This window comes from Echinops telfairi, unplaced genomic scaffold (genome assembly GCF_000313985.2).
Source record: "Echinops telfairi isolate 266 unplaced genomic scaffold, ASM31398v2 ScPeMD7_7424;HRSCAF=8462, whole genome shotgun sequence".
Classification (NCBI taxonomy): Eukaryota; Metazoa; Chordata; class Mammalia; order Afrosoricida; family Tenrecidae; genus Echinops; species Echinops telfairi.
This window is the reverse complement of record NW_022111324.1, coordinates 25093537-25107220: the sequence shown is the minus strand read 5'-3', so window position 1 is coordinate 25107220 and position 13684 is coordinate 25093537. Positions and strand designations below refer to the sequence as shown.

At 46.7% G+C, this 13684-nt stretch overlaps 1 protein-coding gene and 1 non-coding gene across 2 annotated transcripts in view; both read right to left on the bottom strand.

Moving 5' to 3' along the window:
* Nucleotides 1-13684, bottom strand: part of LAMC2 (laminin subunit gamma 2) — a 73832-nt gene that overhangs the window by 57342 nt on the left and 2806 nt on the right. The window lies entirely within an intron of this gene.
* On the bottom strand, nucleotides 5089-5282 carry LOC115872537. The gene has a single exon (XR_004047929.1). It is a non-coding gene; the product is annotated as a U2 spliceosomal RNA (small nuclear RNA).

The following is a 13684-nucleotide window of genomic DNA, read 5'->3' as shown; positions in this document are numbered from 1 at the left end:
CCCAGGTTTCTACCCCCCTTTCGGTGACCTCTATATACAAGAACTCTAGCTGCCTCACCTCTGGCTACCATGTGGCTATTCGTGTGTACCTGACGCCTTCTAAACCAGAGGTGCCTCTTAAGGGCTCATTCGATCCGATCTCGATCCCCTTGTTCCATCTCCCGAAACCCCTGACTCTGTCAGGCAGGCTTCTCTCCACAGCAGCACAAGGAATGGGGTCTACCAAGCTGGCAGCGGGCCCTACAGAACCGCATCTAACACCCAGCCCCGTCGCGGAGACGCTCGCTCGCCCTGTGTCTGCCAGTCGAGGCAACTGCGGCGGTGTGTCTGACTACCCTGCGCTCTGCCGCTTCATCCCTGAAGTATTTATTATAATAATAACTGCAGCAGCCCAGAGCTGCTGACCTTCACGGTGCTTCTTAGAAAACACCACCAAGCAGCCAGGCTGGTCTGCCCGCGACCACCCACAAGCCCCAGATCAAAGGAGCCAGAAGCCCTCTTTCAACACCGGAGCAAGGTGTGCAGAACCCCTGCGGGCTCGCTCCATCCACAACTCTCCCACCCCTCCCGAAAGGGCTCCACTCGGGCTAGTTGGGACAGGAAGCAGAGAGGGGACGGGCTGTCTCGAAGCTGCATCCTCAGGCGGCTGGAAGAGCCCTGAGGAGACTTCCTAGGGTTCCACTAAGGAGAAGGCCTTGGGCTAACCCCCATCACCGATCGCAGCCCATCCAGATCTCAGTCCACAGGTCCCACAGGAGGATAGCCCTTTCGAGACAAGCACTTTGCCATCATTTTAACGGTTTGGCTTTACTGTCATCGTGTCTGTACGGGCAGATCCCCTTTCTGCTGTTCTGAACTTTAAAAGCGTGCTCTACTTTTCACACAGGTGACTAATTGCCATCGCCTACAATCGACGGGATCGCCATACTTCTCAGTGCGTCAGCAGTACCAACCGAAACGAAGTAAGAAATCAAATTCCTCTCAAAACCCTGCAGACGTGGCTTCTGCTGACCTCTCCCGATTACCTCATTCCTCCCACAGATGGTGGGATGCACCCCGCTCATCCCCTCCCTGGCCTGTCGCCTGGCACAATCCTAGCTTCCACCCTCTCTGCACACAGCAGCCTGAAATGATCCTTGTAAGAAATAGAAATCAGAGTGCGGACCTCCAGACTGCTAACCTCCAGCAGCTTCTCCCTTTCCTGAGTGCCCACAGGGCTTCAGCCCACCTCTCTCAGAGCATTTGTCGCCATCTCTCCTGGGCCAGCCTGGGGGTGTCGTGGGGCAGTGGTGGGATTCTTGCTTTCCAAGGCAGGAGACTCTGGTTTGATTCCTGACCAGTGTACCTCGGGCACAGCCACCACCTACCTGCCTGTCGGTAGACGCTCAATGCTGAACAGGTTTCAGCAGAGCTTCCAGGCTAAGAGAGTCCAGGAAGAAAAGACTGGTGGTCTACATCCCCCTAAAACCCCCCAATACTAGCTAATAAAAACTCTATGGATCGTAATGGTTCGATCCCCAACCAATCATGGGGATGACGCAGTGGCAGGTGGTGTTTAGCTCCCTAGGACATTGAGTCACCACAAGTCAGGTATAAGTTGACCGCAGCTAACGTCTTATGTCACCAAATTCTTGTGACACCATTATTTGTGTCCAAGAAAACCCAAAACTCCCTGCCACTGAGTTGATTTCAGCTCATGATGACCCCCATAGGACAGAGTAGAACTGCCCCTTGGGGTTTTCACAGCTACATCTCTATGGGAGCACAGCCCCTCATCTTTGACCCTTGGCGTAGCTGGTAGATAGAACTGCTGACCTTGTGGCTAGCACCCCAGTGCATGGACCACTATGCCACCAGGGCTCATGATTGATGTTCTCAGTAGCATTTCTCACTTTTTATCTCCACGGTACCTACATGCAGTGCTGGGCTTTGATCGATGGAAACATGGGTGAGGCAAGAACGAAGAAAGGAAGGTAGGAGGATGAGATGGGCAAGCTGGCTCCTAAGACACAGCAACCAAAAATCCAAAATACAGAAATCGTCCACAAGTCCACTTTGAACCTTCCACAACACAATACATAGAACGTTTTATTGTCTACGCATATGGCTTTCAATGCCAACGACAACAACCACAGCAAACCCCAAGAACAGCTGACGTTTCCAGGTGAGGACCAGAGGAGGAAGACGAACGTTTTCGCAATCAGGAGTGCCTGGGACCGTGTTCAGGTCACTGCTCATCCAGGAGGGACAATTTCTACCCAGGATGCCTGCCCATCTGCGGGCCTGGCGCTGGCTCGGGCGTTCGCTTACCACCCCCAAGGGCAGCAAGCCTAGGCTGCTGCGGGAAGCAGGGCCAGGGACTGAGGCCGGCTCAAGACCATGAGATCAGTCTGCAATGATCAGGCAGCCTTGACAGGTCGTGTACTTGGCTGGTGTGTGGAACTAGCTCAGACGCTAGGAATTTGAGCATCGTGTTTGAACCTGACCAGTTGCGCTGACTGCGATTACGTACAGCTCTGCTGCTCTGGCTACCATTTCAGCTGCTTCGGGCGCTCTTGCTAATTCTGTGAAACAGCAGAACGTTTGAACCATATGGAGCTGTAATCTCCTGTCCAGGGGCCCAAGAATAAGCCTTTTAGAAGTGACCCTCAATTCCCTTCCTCGTCGGGAGGAAATGTGTGTATCATGTGTTTCCTTGTCTGCGCTGCATGCTCCTCGTGCCCTGTAAGAGACATTGAATCTGTCTTTGTCCCTCCTTTGTTGCTGAAAGTCTCGTCTTGGATTCCTAACAACGATGCCCTCCCATCGCATTCCTCTTGGCTTCCTGAGCGGCCCTGCTCCTCCCCGCACCCACACTCTAAATGCCGGTGTTCTTCCAGGCTCTGTCCTGAGCCTCGACAACTCTGCCCTCACTCCGGACTTTCTCCTTGAGTGATCTCAATAACCGTGACATGCTGCTGACATCCCAAGATGCTTCCCTGCCCAGACGCAGGCTCAGCTTCAGATCCTCATGCCCAGCCTTCCTCGATTTATATCCAATTGGCTCTCTCCGAGCACCTTCCATAAATCATGCTGTCAATCGAACTTCTGATTAGCACCCCTCACATCAGAAACCTCAAAGTTATCTTTACAGATTCTTCTTCTTTCCTACCTGCCCAGAGTCTATTCGAAATCACATGGAGAACCCCCGGAGCCGTATCCTGCCTGATGTGAACTTTGTTGATATAAATCACTAGCTATCTTGAGTCCATCCAAGTCTACCTTCAATACAGCCACTCTAGACTGAAGTCTATCTATTTATTGCCTGCAGTAACTTCCTAACTGGTTTTCTGGCAACGTCTGCCATCTGCCTTCCCTTAGCAGTCAAAAAATCTTTGCAAATTACAAATCCTGTCAATATCGCTCCTCTTAAAGCTCTCAATTGCCTTTCCACCTAGGTTTGCGCAAACACTGAGATTCCTTAGATAGCCTACCATACTTTCATCCCATCTAGTTTCCGGAGGAATTTCATATTACACCCCACCCCCAGGGCATCTTCATCTCTTTCCCATTCATTTCACTTATAGTTTAAGTTATAACTTTATTCTATTTCTGCTGATTCTTAAAAGTCTCATTTTTTAATGGAAAGGTGTGTTGGGGGAGGGTGAATTGGGATTAATAATTCCAATCCACCTCACTTGTTTTCCTTTTAGAGAAGTTACATCAAAAATTCAATCTTAGCCTATCTTTTGGGGTTATTATTCTTTTCTTGTGAGTTACAGGACTGGTCTTTGTAAACTGGTAGTCCTTAGATGGTCAAAGATAAGAACTGTCACCATTCAATAGGAAGCTCACAGGTAAACCAATACCAGACTCTGGAGATGGTGACTAATAATGAGACCAGTCTATTTATTTAAAGCAAGCATGTGTACACACACACATGCAAACTGGCCAGGAAGGAATTCTCAGTTTAAAATAAATACTGAAAGTGCCTTGTAAGTACAATCTAACCAAACACATGCTTTGTTTTTGATCATTTTACAAATACTTACATTGCACATTATTCATATCTAAATCAAGACACAAACCACCATCTATCAGTTTAGTTGAAAAACTATCTTCTTGTTGAAAAACTCAGTCTTTAAATATGAAATACTCCGTATGAATTTTCATTATATTACATCTGCATGTGACAATGGCATGTTCTAAGTGTTTCCTTTTCAACATCTAATGTTTCTCAGTTTGGGTGGATACTTGATAACAAAATCTGAACATTCCCCTCATTGAAACGGGTCTTGAGTTTTAAAGTGAATGTGTGAGCGTTTTCAAATCTGTCACACTATGTCTTCAAATTAGAGTAAGAAAACTGAGAAGACACCTCCCTGCCTCTTCCCTGCACTTCCCAGAGCCAGGTGTTAAATCAGTGCAGCCAGATCCCCTGGAACCATACCTGCCCTGAGTTGCTTGATTCCCAGAAATGAAAGCACCTGGACCATCTAAGGAAGGGGGAAAGGCAATGTGGAGAGAGAGGAAGAGGGCGGTCTTTAATCATATGGACGATGTTGAATGATGGAATGCAGACAGACCTTTTCACCTTTTATCTAAAGTCATCAAGAAAGAATAAAACTCACTCTCTCACTGCCTCACTCTCTCACTGTCTCATTCTCACTCTCTCACTGAAAAAAAAAACAGAAAAAAGAAAAAAAAAAGAAAGAATAAAACTCAGACCATTAACACTCTGTCCCCCTTTTTTGGACTGGTCATTGCTCTTTAAAAGGCCACATCTAGGGCATTGTGTCTCTACCCAAGCACTCCCTCAATGCAAGAACACTTTCTTCTAACAACCTGGCATCCTGAGATGCTCACCTTCCCAACACAATTGCTGAAGTCAAAATGGGTGCATAAGCAAATGTGGTGAAGTAAGCTGATGGTGTCCAGCTATTAAAAGATATAGGATCTGGGGTCTTAAAGACTTGAAGCTAAACAAGTGGCCATCTAGCAGGGAAGTAACAAACCCACATGGAAGAAGCACACCAGCCTTTGTGATCATAAGGTGTTGACAGGATAAGGTATTAGGCATCAGAAGACCCCAAACAAATATATTGATGCAAATGATGGAGGTCGGAGTGGAGACCCAAATCCCATCTGTAGATAATTGAACATTCCTTCACAGAAGAGTCACAAGGAAATAATGAGATAGCCAGGGTGCAGCACAGCACTGACAGAACATACAACATTCCTCCAATTCTTTCTGATAAGAACAGATACTACACTTGATCTTAGCCAAAAGACTGAGAAGCGATTCCTCTAATTCTTTCATGCTTCCTCCCCACTATCATGCCCCAAATCCGGCTAGACCAGAGCATGTACACTGGTACAGATAAGAGCTGGAAACACAGGGAATCTAGTGTTTCCAGATAAATCCCTCAGGAACAGCAATGGGAGTATCGATAAGATGAGGGTAGGGGGGAGAAGGGAAAGAAACAGGGGACTGACTACAATAATGCACAATCCCCGCACCCCTCCCCAGGGGGACGAACAACAATAATGTGGATGACGGGAGACAACAGTCGGTGTAAGATATGAAAATAATAATTTATAATCTATCAGGGGTCCATGAGGGTGGGAAAAAAAGAGGAGCTGATACCAAGGGCTCAAACAGAAAGAAAATATTTTGAAAATAATGAAGGCGACATATGTATAAAGGTGCTTGATACCATTGATATATGGATTGCTATAAGAGCCCCCAAAAAAACGAGTTATTTATAATAAAGCAAAGGCCACATCTATTATCACTAAGAGCTCATAGTCCATTGCATTATAACCTGGGCTTGGGAATGGTACCGTGGCGATGCCCCAGAGCCTGCTGTTGTTTTCAGGTGCCATCGGGTGAGTTCTGCCTCACAGTGACCTTGTGCACCACAGACGGAAACAATGCCTGGTCTGTGCCGTTCTCGTAATTGTTCCCAGGCTTGGTCCCTTTGTTGCGGCCAGGGTGTCACCCCATCTCGTTGAGGGTCTTCCTCGTTTTTTTTGCTGCCTCTCTACTTTACCAAGCATGCTGTCCTTCTCCAGAGACTGGTCTCTCCTGATAGCATGTCCAAAAAATATAAGACGAAGCCTTGCCTTCCTTGCCTCCAAGGAGCGCTCTGGCCGAACTTCTTCCAGAACAGATCTGTTTGTCCTTTTAGCCGTCCGTGGTACTTTCAACGTTCTTCACTGGCGCCACAGTTCAAATGCATCGATTCCCCTACGGTCTTTGTTATTCGATGTCCAACTTTCACAGGCATGTGAGAAAACGGAAAATACCATGGCTTGGGTCAGATGTACCCTAGTTCTCAAAGTAACATCCTTGCTTCTCAGTACTCTAAAGAGGACTTGTGGAGATTAGCCAGTGCAATGCATCGTTTGATCTCTTGGTTGCTGATTCCATAAGCATTGGTTGTGGAGTGAGGATCATACCAGGAGACCAGGCCTGAGGATGTCTTCTCCCAGCACCCTATGGGGGATCCCAGGGCAGAAGGTCCCAATAAACAGGGAGCTTGGGGGATGCCAATCTTCGAATGGCAAGGAAGTTGAAGGTGAAAAGGGAAGGCGAAGCCTCCATCCGAATGTGGTCAAGGGTGAAAGGACACCTTGGGACGCAAAGCTAAAGAAGGGCTTCCCCTCCCCTGACACGTTCCCCCTTCCTGACACCTGCAAAGACTGCCACGGCTGGCCGGCTGGCTGGCTACACTATAGCGACGCATGTTTATGGTAAGGATTCTTTATGAATGTACAAGCTAACCTCCTCCCGGGGCTCTTTCCGTTACTCTGATACACTCATGCTGCATTCTTACAGATCAAATGTAACAATTCTATCAGGAGCCACGTTTTCAACAGCATGTCCTCAATTGTCTCAATATTTGAAACTTTTTCATAAGGCTATTGCATACTTAATAGGCTACAGTACAGTGCAAACTTAATTTTTATAGACACTGGGAGTCCCTCCGACTGAAAAAAAATCACCTGGCTTCCTTTATTGTGAAGCTCACTGTATCGAAGTGGTCTGGAAACAGATTCACAGTATCACCGAGCTATGCCTATCATTACCCACCCACACTGTGCCCAGCACCCTCCTGATCACCTAAAGAAGGGATTTCTATACTGCAAACATAGCTAAAAGGAGACCTGGTGGTGTGGTGGTTACACATTGGGCTGTTAATCACAAAGTCACCAGTTTGAATCCACTGACTGCTCCACAGGGGAAAGACTTGGCTTTCTACTCTCCTTTCTAGTCTATCCTAAAAGGCCGCTAAGTGTTGGAATTGACTTGCTGGCAGCGAGTTTGGGTTCGTTTGTTGTTTTTTTGTTATTTCTGAAGATATAACTGTAAAGAACAGCAACTCTATTCAGGAAGGACATTTGAGTGTTAGTCAAGGACTAGGGTGTCTGTGATCATCTCTGACATGGCCTAGGAAACAGCCCCATCAGGCCTTGTGAGATGCAGCTCGCATCAAGAAAGCCCCAAAGTGCATGACACTAGAGGTGACACTAAAGCAGGGGTCCTCAAACTACGGCCCGCGGGCCACATGCGGCCCGCCGAGGACATTTATCCGGCCCGCCAGGTGTTTTTGACTCCTTTTTATTTTTACTTCAAAATAAGTTGTGTGCATAGGAATTTGTTCATAGTTTCTTTTTAAACTATAGTCCAGGCCTCCAACGGGTCTGAGGGGCAGTGAACTGGCCCCCTGTTTACAAAGCAGTGTGAGGACCCCTGCTCTAGAGCAAGCCCGATGAGAGGAAAGAAATGGAGTCTAAGTGCAGAAAAGCCGACGTGCACTGGAAGCATGAAGACATTGTGAACATACGGTGAGCGTGGCGTTTTCATTTGTTATGTTGGCTCTCTAAAAATAAGTTGCCCGATAAATCGATCTTTCTCTTTCAATGTTTTATGAGAAAGATATCTGGGAATAAGGAGATTACCCCGAGAGGTTTGCTATGGCTCCATTCCTTCAAAAAAAACCAAACATTTCTCTGTGTGTGTGTGTGTGTGTGTGTGTGTGTGTGTGTGTGTGTGGTGTGTGTGTTCTCAGGACCCACCTTACCTACCATGATAGCGCACAGCTTTGACCAAAGAGCAATAGGTACTTCATTGACGTGTACAAGGGTGGGAGTGAGCTTAGGGCATCCTCCTTAAAGATTGTTTTCTCGGCCAAAAAGGAAAAAAAAAAATCCACTCAAAAAGTGTGCATTAGAACTGTATTGCTTAAAGGCAGAAGCAGTAAATGGGGAGCTAGGGTCCCAGTAACCTTTATGGATCCATAAAGAGAAGTCACAACCTTTCCAAGAAGAGATTGGCCCATGAAGACACGCACCAGGAGTGGAGCCAGTGTCTGCATCTCAGTCAGACAGATGTCGGGCTTCTCCACGCTCATTGCTGTGTCAGGTCAGGAGTGAGCTCACCTCAGTCCCTCAGATCTCAACAACTGACAGGGCCTGCCCACCATGGTCCGAGCAGGTGGTTCAGTCAAGACCCGTAGTTTCCCATCACTGGTGGGTCCATTGCGATCCCGAACCACCACCACATGCCGTGGAGTTGATCCAGACGCACGACAACCCCGTGTGGATCAGAGCAGAACTGTGTTCCCGAGGGTTGCCAACGGCTGGTTTCTCAGAAGTAAATTGCCACGCCTGTCCTTCGAGGTAACTATGAGTGAACTTGAACCTCCGCCCTTCCCTTACTAACCAATCACGCTAAACATGTGCACCGTGCAGAGACTCCATTGCAAACTAGGCCAGTCTGCTTGAGATAAGAAAAGATCTTTAAACATCAGGAATTTGTTGTGCAGTGCCAGAGTCAGTGCTGACCCATAGTGATGCTCTGCACCACAGAACACAACAGGGGCTGGTCCTGGACCCTCCTTAAATTATTCCTATGCTCGAGCCCATGGTTGCAAAACTGGTGGCGATTGAAATAGCAGTGAGTGTGTGCAAAGCCTCAATGCTCTAGCCCTGAAATTGACCCGTTCCCGGAACAGTCCCCAGTCTATACAAATGTTCTCTAACAGGGGAGAAAAACAACGTTTGGATGTGCTATGCACACATAGATTCAAAACCAACAATCACTGGAGAACAATCACTGGTAAGATAGAAAGATTTTATCATTGTCCCTCACCTGTTTCATCTGTTAAACTGAGCCACTTGGTCAACTCCAAGCTACACGATAATCTGAGAGCAGAGTATAACCAAGACAAGGAGTTATTCGGTCACTTGCAATCTGTTCTCTCCTAAAGGCTCCAGAAACTGGAGTTTGTGCCTGGTCTAAACCCTCTCTCTACTCTTTTCTTAAAGAATGGGCCACTGTGTTGACTGTGTTCATGGACATTGTTTAGTGACACCGCAGACGTGACCTGGATTCATAGAGACCCCAGTTGACTCAGTACAATTGCTGCACGCACTTCTCTAGGCTGTGCTCTTTAAGAGCCCTTGTGGCACAGGGGTTACGAATTGGGAGGCAACCAGAAAAGGTCAGCAGTTCAAACCTACCAGGGGCTCCATGGGAGAAAGAGGAGGCTTTCTACTCCCATAAAGAATTATAATCTCAGAAACCTACAGGACAGTTCTACCCTACCCTATACAGTCCTTGTATGGTCACTGTAAGCCAACATCGATTCAATGGCAGTGAGCTTTTGGTTTGTTTTGTATTTAAAAGTTTTATTGTGATATAATCCACATATCATACAAATTCAATAATTAAATCATATCAAGAAGAGTTGTATAAGCATGACCACAATGAATTTTAGAACATTTTCTTCTTTCTGGTACTCCTGTCAGAGCTTGGCTTTTCGTTTGTTTGTTTGAACCTTTACGGGAACAGATGTAGCAGGTCTTTCTCCCACGATGCGTTCAAGCGGTCCGCCTGCAGTTAGCAGCCGGGCATTAACCATTGTGCCACCAGGCTGCAAGAGGCCACAGGTGTCCCACCTAAAGACAGGATTCTCTGACAACAAACCAAGACCCCATGAAGCCTAACAATTAATGGAAGTGGAAATTCCTCATAAGCCTGCAAAACACATCAAATAGCCATCACAGTAAAGAGTATTAAGACAGCAACTGAAATCTAGTCCTGTCACGAACCATCTAGCTTTGGTTGGGACAGTCACGTTTCTGTGCCTCAGTTTCCCATCTGTACCATGCTGGGGACTGTCTCCCTGCTGTAACCAAGGGTCACAACTCGAGGGGCGGCTTTACCTCCCTGTGTGTCATGCTCCTCGTCTGTAACATGCGGGCCTCTGTCAAAGGACCCTATGGCCTCTGCTAAATCTAGTCACAGGGTTCTATAACGTGTGCGAAAAGAAAAAACACGCGAAACATGAGACTCTTCTGTAGATAAAGCTTTAAAAGCCCCTAAATGGGCACAGAGTTGGATAATTTGGCCAATGCTTGAGTTCGATCGGGGAAATGATTTTGTTGCCAGTTAATTTTTTTCATTTTTGAAATGTTTTCATCTTCCCACAGTAAACAAAAATAAAATGCAGAAAGCAAAGCTGTTGTGGTTTTATGAACCCTCTTCAAGAAGTCCCCGAGAAGTCCTGGGGAGCCCTCTCTTGAAGCGCACGACCCCCACCTCTCCTACAACAGAGCCGAAGGGAGAGTCTCAAGCCCCACCCTGATCAGTGTGAGGGGAAGAATCGTCCTTTTCTCCTTCCACAGTCGTGACACAGGACACTGGTGCTCGTTGAGAAGGTGCATCTACAGACACAGAGCCACCCACAGACGCAGACAAGTCTTAACTTTGGGCCAGGAAGATTATTCAAATATGAGGTCATTGACCTGGAGGTTATCTTAGAGCACAGCCCAGCAATGATTCATTAATCTACGACATCTAATTATGTGACTAATTTGCAAAATAAAGAGATGAATGGAGTATTCCAGAACCTATGGAGCTGCTGTGTTTACACTGTCTTCAAGGGATGCTTCAAGCCTTGCTCTTCTTTACCATACCGACATTTGATTGTGTTACGGGGAAAGCTCACACGGCAGCACAGGCTCCCCTTCGACGTTGCTACACAAGGTGGCCCGTGACACTGATGACCCTCTTCACGGAGCGGGAGCACTCTCATTACGTCCGTTCCGTTTGCGCATTTCCATTACTCTAGAGATGATTCAAGACCTTTTCTTTTTCCTTGAAAATTTCTCTATGGGGGGAAAAGTTAATACAGACAAACCACTAAGAACTTATGGGGGGGGGGTGCTCAACATTGTCTGGACATCTTCATTTTCTTCCCTCAGTTTTCCCATGAACACTGACCACAAGTCCATATTTGTTCTCAGTTTCCTGGATAGTAGCTGCCCCCAGTTCCAGGAAGCTAGAATTTAAGCTGACAGAGGAGTTTCCAGCTCACACTCAGGTCTCCATAATGCTCTCACCCTTTCAGAGAGAAGGCCAGTATTGCAATGGCCTTATTTTAAATAAATAAATAGGTACTTTTAAAGAAAAGTATTGCTTTGAGAAGACACCTTAATCTGAAATGACCCCAGGCAATGGGCGTTGGGATCCTCATCAGTAAGAGAGAGGCCACACTTAACCCGGGATCTCACAATGATGAGTGCTGAAAGCTGTCAGAAAGTAGCCTTTCAAAAAGATCACAACGCACTTAAGAATCATCTTTCCGACAACCCTGCCATTATGAAAATGATGTACTTTCTAGTGATATCATCAAAACCAGATTCCCATAAGGCTGTCTCTCAAGCTACCTTGAGTGACAGTTAACATGCAAACTATTAAAGCGGCTGTATGAGGACACACGCCTGCATGAAGATGGGCAGGAGTTTGCACCAAACTACTCCATAAAATGGGAATGAACAAATCATTACTTACCTCTAAGTTAAGGATATGATCGTTAAAACTATGTGACTTTAAGTTTCTCTACATAGGTTAAATATAGACATGCGATCACTAAATGTTTTCATGATCAAGTGGATCAGAACCCTTTTTCCCCCCCATATCTCTCCTTGGGATCTTGGAAACCACCTTATTTGGGGTTACCTAATATTAGGGAGGATCCCTGATTGCACAGTGGTTATGTGTTGGGCTGCTAACCATAAGCTCAGCAGTTCAAAACCACCAGCTGCTCAGCGGGAAAACGATGAGGCTCTGTCTACTCCCATAAAGAGTGACAGTCTAGGAAAACCACAGAGGCGGTTCCACCCTGTCCTGTAGGGTCGCTATGAGGCAGCATTGACTTGATGGCAGTGAGTTGGTGAGTTTGAGTATTTGGGCATTTTCTAGTGACAAATTCATTGACAAGGTATTTGATGATGCCCAGTAGGTGACAAAAGGCAAGAAGAAGGCTGGGTATGAAATCCAATCTTGAGATTACAAACTGCCTTGGGTTCCCTGTCAGGTATCGCAATGGTCTCCATGGGTGAATGCTGGGGCTCAGCTGATTCTGGGAAGAAGGACTACTCATCACTGTTCTGGAGTTGAAGAAAGCCGAGTGAAGAGAAGCCCCTTCCAACCAGGGCTACAAACCAGTTCATTCCCTTTCAGCCCACTTCAGAGAAATCCCATTTCGATCTCAGATGACTGAGTCCAGGGTTACAATTGAACAAGCTCCCTAGGTGATTCTTCAAGAAACCCAAGTGATTATTTTATATCAATGCCCCGAGGATCTACACATTCAAAAGAATCACCTTGTTAAACTATAGATTCTGACTCCACTGACCTGGTGTCGAAAAGCAAACTCCCAGTAGGGGATCAAGCCTGGACGAAGTGGTCCAAATTTGCACCACTGACAACTCCGAAGGCAAAACAAGAACACTCGGGATCAGTTAGTTATAAAAACGACAACAATACTGAACATGTATGAGTGCTTATTGGGCACTGTGCAAAGTTCCCTGGAACTTTTAAAACAATATCCCCACTTCAGAGATGAGAAAACTCGCTATCAAGTGAAGTAACTTGACAAAGTCCCTTAACTGGTAAGTGATGGGGTTGGGCTTTGAACCCAGGTAGTCTTACTCCAGAGCCTGTGCTCCTAAGCAGGAGGCTAGACCACTTCAACCATTGAAATGGGAGATTTGTGAGGGAAAACAATCCTTTCCAGGGGGTTGCCTCTAACATGCACAGTGCCAGCCAGGCTCTTCCATAGCAGAGTCTGCGAGCAAGCAAGCTAGTGAGCTCCCACTATTGATTCTGAACTCACCCTTCTACAAGAATATCTGCCTTGAGCATTGCGCTCCTTTAAGATCTATCTACATGCGATCAAATTGTCCAAAGCCACTCGAAAGATGAGATAGGACTCTTAGGGGTCTTGTTAATAAAAAACAAAAAATCAAACTCACTGCCACTGAGTTGGTACCGATTCACAGCAGTAAGGCTGCTTTTCTGCATCCCTCTTCTCTCCTTCTTACACCTTCTCCAGCTATAACAACCCCATGATCTAAATCCTTGAAGCTGCGTGGCACATTGTCTCACCAAACAGTGAGCTCCTGGGAGAGTCCTTTCTTTCTTACTGATCTCTGGGAATTGGGGTGCTCTACCTTTGTCCCAGGAAGCCCTGATCTCTACCTTTGTCCCAGGAAGCCCTGATCTCTACCTTTTCCCAGGAAGCCCTGATCTCTACCTTTGTCCTCAGAAGCCCTGATCTCTACCTTTGTCCTCAGAAGCCCTGATCTCTACCTTTGTCCTCAGAAGCCCTAATCTCTACCTTTTCCCAGG